We start from the raw sequence: 7,697 nt of genomic DNA, 5'->3' as shown, positions 1-7,697 counted from the left end.
CTCTCCTCATCATGTGGTTCATTACGTCTAGTACCTTGAAATTTCTTATTGGACTCTGTTTTACAAAGCACAAAAAGCACTCTATACCTCCATAAGGCTTTTGCACTCCTGCCACGCTTCTCTCCTTTCCTTCCACCTTTAGTTCTGGCTGCATCCTTCAGGTCACCTCTCTCTTACCTGTCGGGGTTGTGTTGCTTGTACAAGAGAAACTATCTCCTATGGGAGCAGAAGAGGATAGCATCCTCTGATGATAGTCAGGAAAGGTGTTTTTGTGTTCCCCCATGGTTTCTCTTGAGAACTCTGAGATTCTGTAGCGGGCTACTACTGGATTTTTCAGTACTCCCACCATAACCCACCTTCCTACCCTGGGGTCAATCTCTTTAAAAATACAATTGTCAACACTAATTTGGGATAGTTTGGACGTACTAGGTTGAGTCCTGGAAGGACTCCTGGCCTTTAAATTCTATAACCACAGTATTATTTTCCTTCTAAGTTACTTGAGTAATTGAGGATTGACATGTAGGATCAATCAAGTATTTATTGAATGACAGGACCTGGACTACTTTATACATGTTAATTCATCTAAACTTCACTCTGTGGAGGTGGCTATTTTATCCTTACTTTATGGATGAGGAACTGAAGTTCTGAGAGGTTAAATGACTTAAGTACCTAAGATCATCTAGGATTCTAGAATCATGAAAAAGCTTGTTGGTGTTTGGGAGAAGAGGTGAAATGTGCTGGGGGGATTAGGGGTAGGGTGGCCTGATAAAATACAAGTTGCAAAGATAAACTTCAGATACACAACAAATAATTTTTTAGTGTAAGTATATTCCAAATATTGCATACTTGTGCTAAAAAAAGCATATGCTTATTCATCTACAGTTCAAATTGAATTGAGCATCTTGTATTTTTATTTGTTGAAATTAGCATCCTTTGGTAGGACCAGATTATGAGTGTGGGGGACAACTGAAAGCTAGGTGGACGTGGAGGGAATAGGGAGCCAAGGAACATGGTTTAAGCAGGTCACTGACATGATGATAGTATTTAATCTGAGTGGGCAAGAGAAGACCCCTGGTGGCTGGAGTCAGGCAGGTGGCCTTGGAGGCCTTGGAGCGTGATTCTGCTCTGAACTGTACCAGAACTACAGGGAGTCACTTTTCCTGTCTCAGCATAAGAGCAGATAGACACCAGGCCGGGGCGGGGGGGGGGGTGTGTGCAGGAGCTGGTGGGCTTAGGCTCAAGAGATCCAGATGCACCTAACTCTTCCCAACTCTGCATTCAGTGACTCCCCATGGTAGCTTGAAATTAGACACCACAGAAACTGGCAAATGCTACAAATCAGAGCACTCTCTTCCCTCTGCTCCCCAACCAGTTGTTAATATCATCCAGCGGACCCAGGGGCCCAAGGAAACAGAGGGATATTTTGAAGGCAAAACCAACTCAATCCAGGGATGAGTTATCGTATGAGTACTATTTGGAGAGTATAAGAAAAGGATGTATCAAAAGCAGTAAAGACCATTTGATCTTGTCTCATTTCAGAGGCAATTAACCATAAAGCTTTTTAAGGAAAGAGATTGTTCTGGTCAAAATATGCTGCTTTTATGCCCCCAAACGAAGGCTGCTATCTGTTGTTTTCTTCTTTTAAAGACAAAGTCTTGCTCTGTCATCAGGGTTAGAGTGCAGTGGTGTCAGCCTAGCTCACAGCAGCCTCAAACTCCTAGGCTCCAGCAATCCTGCCTCAGCCTCCCAAGTAGCTCAGACTACAGGAAGGCTGCTACTTTTATAAACAGATAGGCACAGGCTACAACTGAGTTAGGGAGGATTAGGGTGTTCACAGAAAAGAATTAGATGCCCTTGGGTTTTCTTCAGCCATGTACTGGATCGTGCCTTGGTGGATCAGGGCAGAGGCCGAGCCTAGCTCTTTAGACCCACAGGCCAAGTCAGGAGGACAGTGAGGGGATCTGAGGCTGAAAAGCAGCAGCCGGGGGCCTGAGATTTCTGCTTTGTCACTATTCCATCCCAACCAGAGCTGATGAATAAAGAGGCTGACTTTGAGCCCTGAGTGGACAGGATGAGGAAAGCCCTGAAGGGTTCGTAGGGTCTCTAAGGGATTGCTGGTTCTTAGATCCTAAGTCTGCTCTTAACTGTACCAGAATGACAGGGAATCACTTCTACTATTATTCTTGGCATGGCCTCTGGTACTGCATCCTCCTTCTGATTCATCTCTGCTACAGTTCTGTTACGTATTTCTAGGATGTTGCATTAGAAAAACAAACATTGTCATTAAATCCAATCTCCTGTGCTCTTCTTACAGTACTCACTAATGACAGGAACTCGGTTGATACTCGTTTAGGTTATAGCCAAACTTCAGAATATTGAGTAAAATATAAAACTCCCTGAGAGCAATTTGGTTCTATTTCATGGCACAGCTCCCAGGCAGGTCACATGGGGCTCTGTGTTACAATTTTTTTTTTTTTCCAAAGCATGTAAGTCTTCTCAGTTTCAGCGCAGGGTAGAATGACATCTTGCGGATGCCGTGACGTCTCTATGTTCTGAACTACTGTTGAGACACAGAGCGTGCCTCCATTCTCCCGGAAGGCTCTGCTGATGCATTTCCAAGAACAGTGCAGGTTTTCCTAGGGGCTCACTCACATAGTCATGTACTGTACTAGTCTGTTTCCAGGCAGTGGCTTGATGGCCCAGGCTCTAGCGTCAAACTGCCTGGGTTCAAATCCTTGTTCTGTAATTTACAAGCTTCCTTTTGTAAGGGGGTAACAATTGTACCTATATCATATAGTTGTTGGAGCCCAGTGCTTAGCACCAGCCTGGCCCAATAAAAATGAGCTATTATTATTATTTTGGGGGGACTATAAGAAAAGTTCTTGAGGACTTCATCTTTCTTATGCCAAGAAATAGCACAGTTTTGAGCACTTTGGTAGTGAAAGGTGGAGTCTCCTTGCAATTTATGTGTTGAAAAATATCACCAAAGGTTTTGGAAGTAAGGCACAGCTTAATTTGTCTTGTATGGGTGCTTTTTAAAAGTGTTATAAAATATTGAACTCATTTGATTTGCAAATTAGAAACAAAGACTATAATACTTTATTCCAAAATTATATATGTACACATATATATGTACTTATTCCATATCCTAGACAGTATGGTTTACTAGAAAAAGTATGGCTTGCAGAGACAGCCTTGGTTTAAATCTCAGCTCTATCATTTATTACTTGGGCGAAGTGCTTCAATTCCCTGTGGCTGAGTTTCTTCATTTGTAAACTTCGGCAAATAAAAACCATCTGGGGGTGGTTATGAGAATTAAGTGAAATCATTATCCATGAAGCACAATTATTGGTATATACTAAATTGTCAGTAGATGCTAATTGCTGGTGGTTAGTTTTGCTGTATTAGATCAGCGGTTCTCAACCTGTGGGTTGTGACCCCTTTGGACTGTATTAAAGGTTGGCGGCATTAGGAAGATTGAGAACCACTGTATTAGATGGAGGTGGATGTAAGAGGGAAAAAAAGGGACAAGAATTGAGGGTGGCAAAGCAAGAATGGGATAGACAGTTTAAAAAGCCAGAGATGGCCATCAAAAGATAAAGGCATAGAAAGTGGCTCATAGACATTATTTTGTTTTAAATTGTTTTAAGTTTCTAGTTTTTGCATAGGTCACACATACCCATGGCATGAAATTCAAAAGGTAAGCAGAGGGTACTCAGTGAAAAACAAGTCACTTCCACCATGCCCAAGACAATGGGGGCAACTACTGTCACTAGTTTCTTGTGATTCCTTCTAGAAATACTCCAAGAATTTATAAATAAGATATTTGTATTTATCTCCTGGTGTGCAATGGTTGCAAACAGCAGCCTCCTTGGTAGTGTATGCAGCCTGTTGCTTGTATGGGTTGCTCTAAGGGACCTTGGAGACATTCCTTCCAGTACATGTTCATGTGTTAGACCTTGTGCTGTCCCCAGTGTAGGCTCCAGACAGGAATGTGTGGTGCCTTTGGAAAGCCCCACGACACTGTGGCCAGCAAGTCATCACGTCCATCTGCACCAAGCTACAGAACAAGGAGCATGTGATTGAGGCCCTTCACAGGGCTAAGTTCAAGTTCCCGGGCCACCAGAATATTCATATCTCCAAGAAGTGGGGTTTTACGAAGTTTAACACAGATGAATTTGAAGACGTGGTAGCTGAGAAACGCTCATCCCAGATGGCTGTGCGGTCAAATACATGCCTAATTGGGGCCCCCTGGAGAAGTGGCGGGCCCTGCACTCATGAAGACTTACACTGGGTTTCCTATCATTTGTGCCTACCAATAATAAATCCTACTTCCTGTCAAAAAAATTTATATTTCCCATGAATACTATGTTTATTCTCCATGAGCGATGGTAAGCTAATTACACCGTTCTGCACTCTGCTTTCTTTACTGAACGTATGTTAGCAATCGTCTCTTACTGGGAGATACAGGGCTGCCTCTTCCTTTTTAGTCCTGGCATTCTGCTTCTTTAACCTGTTCTGCACTGATGGAATTTTAGGTTGTTTCCCATCTTTTTTTGTTACATCTGAAGCTACAATGAATAATCTCGTCCATGTGTGGCTTCATACCAGTGAATGAGGTATTGGCCAGTTATTAATAATTTCCTAGAAATCAAATAGCTGGCTCAAAGGATACGGGAGATTTCGACAGAGACAGGGGTTGTACTGATTTAACACTCCTTCACCCAAGTGTGAGAACATCTGTTCCTCAGACTTTTTTCAGCACATGGTACTACCAGTCTTCCTAATTTTTGCCAGACTGATGAGGAAAAAACATATTTCAGGGTAGTTTTAATTTTTCTTCCCCTTATAAGTAAGAGGGAGCATCTGGCCAGATATTTGAGAACCATTTTTATTTCATTTTCATGAACTCAATGTTCATATACTTTATTTTTCTGTTGGCTACTGATCCTTTCTATCGATTTGAAGGGGTTCTTGATATACTCCAAAAGGCAATTTTTTGTTTTTCATTCAACTTTCTGCTTAGTTCATAGTGTTTCTTGCCATGAAGAAAGTTTAGATTTATATGAAGCAAACTTTATAAACTTTCTTCTATGGCTTCTAGATTTTCTGATATACTTAAATTAGAAAGGCTTATTATATTTTGTCTCAATTTCATGACAAAGTTTTTCTTTCTTTCTTTTTCTTTTTCTTTTCTTTTCTTTTTTTTTTACAGATAAAGTTTCACTCTTTCTATCACTTAGAGCTTTGGTGCAGTAGCATGATCATAGATCACTGCAACCTTGAACTCCAGAGGTTGAACAATCCTTTTGCTTCAGCCTTCTGAGTAGCTAGGACTGTAGGTGTGTGTCACCATACCAGCTATTTCATATATATATATATGTATATATGTAGTGTGTGTATATATATGTGTGCGTGTGTGTGTATATATATATATTTTTTTTTTTTTTTTTTTTAAATACAGAGTCTTACTCTTTTGCCCAAGTTAGAGTGTCATGGTATTAGCCTAGTTCACTGCAACCTCAGACTCCTGGGTTCAAGTGATCTTCCTGCCTCAGCCTCCTAGGTAACAGGGACTATAAGCACCCACCATGATGCTTGGCTAATTTTTCTATGTTTAGTAGAGGTAGGGCCTTGTTCTTGTTCAGGCTGGTCTTGAACTCCTGAGCTCAAGTGATACTCCCACCTCGGCCTCACAGAGTGCTAGCATTATAGGCATGAGCCAGTGCAACTGGCCTATTTTATAATTTTGTAGAGATGGAGCCTCACTATATTGTCCAGGATAATCTTAACTCCTGGCCTCAAGTAATCCTCTGCCTCAGGCTCCCAAAGTGCTGGGATTTGGGGCATGAACCACCATGCTCAGCCAAAAAAGTCTTATTTAGTATAGCTTGATATCATTAGGATATTCTTTAAAAATTTCTTCAAGTATCTTTATTAATTTATTTGAGACAGAGCCTCAAGCTGTTGCCCTGGGTAGAATGCTATGGCGTCACAGCTCACAGCAACCTCCAAATCCTGGGCTTAAGTGAGTCTCTTGCCTCAGCCTCCCAAGTAACTGGGACTACAGGCACCTGCCGTTGTTGTTTGGCAGGCCCAGGCAGGATTCGAACCTGCCAGCTCTGGTGTATGTGGCTGGCACCTTAGCTGCTTGAGCTACAGGCACCAAGCCTCAAGTATCTTTAAATATTAGATTTCAAAATACTGGACAAATATAGACTATGCCATAACCTCTTATAAATACACAGAAAAAACATAGATCTCTCTCGAAGGTGGAATAAGCAATACATCTTTTCTTCTTTTTATTTATCTTTGTTTTCCAGGTTTTCTCCATTGGTTATGTATTGCTTTGGTATTCCTAACAATATTAATTAAATAAAAGTTTATTTTGACCATTTTTTTCACCCTTTTTTAAGGTATCCTTTGGCTACTGGATTTCATCTAATGTTGGCATTGCTGTTTTGCTTTGGAAATGGTCTGTCTGGCTTCCATGCTAAACACCTGTGGTCTTGTCAGAATGACCCCTTTATCAAGGAATCATTTTAATCCCAGGCTTACCTTTCCTCTAACCTCTTTGACCACTCCTTCCTTCTTGGCCTCAGTCCCTCTCCTCTCTCTACTGCTCCTCCTTCCTCCTTGTGGACATGCCTCAGGCCACTGTCCTAGCCCATCCCTGTATAGTAATGGGTAACATTTAGGAGAATGCGCTCTGAGCAGATTAGAGGAATCTGCGTATATTGGCTCAGATAGCCACAATTTTCTAAGGAAGCTGTGATGATCAACCAGATTTTTCAGATTAGAAAACGAAGCATTAGAAGAGTTAAATAATATGCCCGAGAGCAAACTAGAGAAGTGTGGAGCAGGAACTCTGATCTTAATCACCACACTAACCTAGTCACGCTACTCTCTCTGCCTTCCATGGGCCAGCTCATCCTTGCATGGCTTTACTCAGCCTTTCTCTTTTTATACAGATGACGGCCAAGTTTATGTTCCTAGCTCTGACCCAGGGCCTTGCATTCCAGACAGGCTAGTGAACATTGCCACTTGGATGTGCCACAGACTCTTTAAATTTAGCATGCCTATAGCTCCTGAGATCGTCTGTCTGGAAAGACAGTGCTGTTATTTCTAATAGTGCCTGACAGAAAAGGCTGGAAAATGAGAGCACGGGGACTTTAACTCAGACATTCTGGAGGTGGGTGCTTTGCTTTAATTAAGTTAGATTCAATTCATCAGCCTATTACAGGCCTTGATCCCTGACCTCATGGAATTTTTAATGATTCAGCTTGATTTGCATGTTCTTGTTCTTTTAGGCCCCTAAATCCTTCTGGAAGATTGGTTACCTTTTTCCCACAGCCCAGAGTAATTAGCTTACTCTGATGGGCAGGCCCATTCATTTCCTAAAAGTGAACAGGGCTTCCTCTCAGGGAGTAATTAGCATTGAAAGTCTGGATCCGTTTAAATCCCCTGAGATTCTGTGGTTCAATCCATTGGATTTAATACTCACAGAGACCTCAAGACAGGACGTTAGATTTAAAAACAATTGCATTCCAGTAAGAAGAAGAAATTTCAACTGGGAGAGGAACCGTCTGGTTGAAAGATTGGTTTTAAACCTTTGCAATTACTAGAAACTCTGTGGGAAGAACATTTTTAATTCCAATTATCCAGGATGTTTTTCTTTTTCTTTCTTTTTTTTTTTT

The 7,697-nt window shown here is 41.5% G+C and overlaps 1 non-coding gene across 1 annotated transcript; it reads left to right on the top strand.

Annotated features, from left to right (window-relative positions):
• The first annotated feature begins 3,801 nt into the window (after positions 1 to 3,801).
• LOC111724911 lies at positions 3,802 to 3,931 on the top strand. The gene has a single exon (XR_002773120.1). It is a non-coding gene; the product is annotated as a small nucleolar RNA SNORA70 (small nucleolar RNA).
• The last annotated feature ends 3,766 nt before the right edge of the window (positions 3,932 to 7,697 follow it).

The sequence above is a fragment of the Otolemur garnettii genome, unplaced genomic scaffold, assembly GCF_000181295.1.
Source record: "Otolemur garnettii isolate 467f Iridium unplaced genomic scaffold, OtoGar3 scaffold00028, whole genome shotgun sequence".
Classification (NCBI taxonomy): domain Eukaryota; kingdom Metazoa; phylum Chordata; class Mammalia; order Primates; family Galagidae; genus Otolemur; species Otolemur garnettii.
The sequence above is the reverse complement of the archived record's forward strand: the minus strand, read 5'-3'. Positions and strand labels throughout refer to the sequence as shown.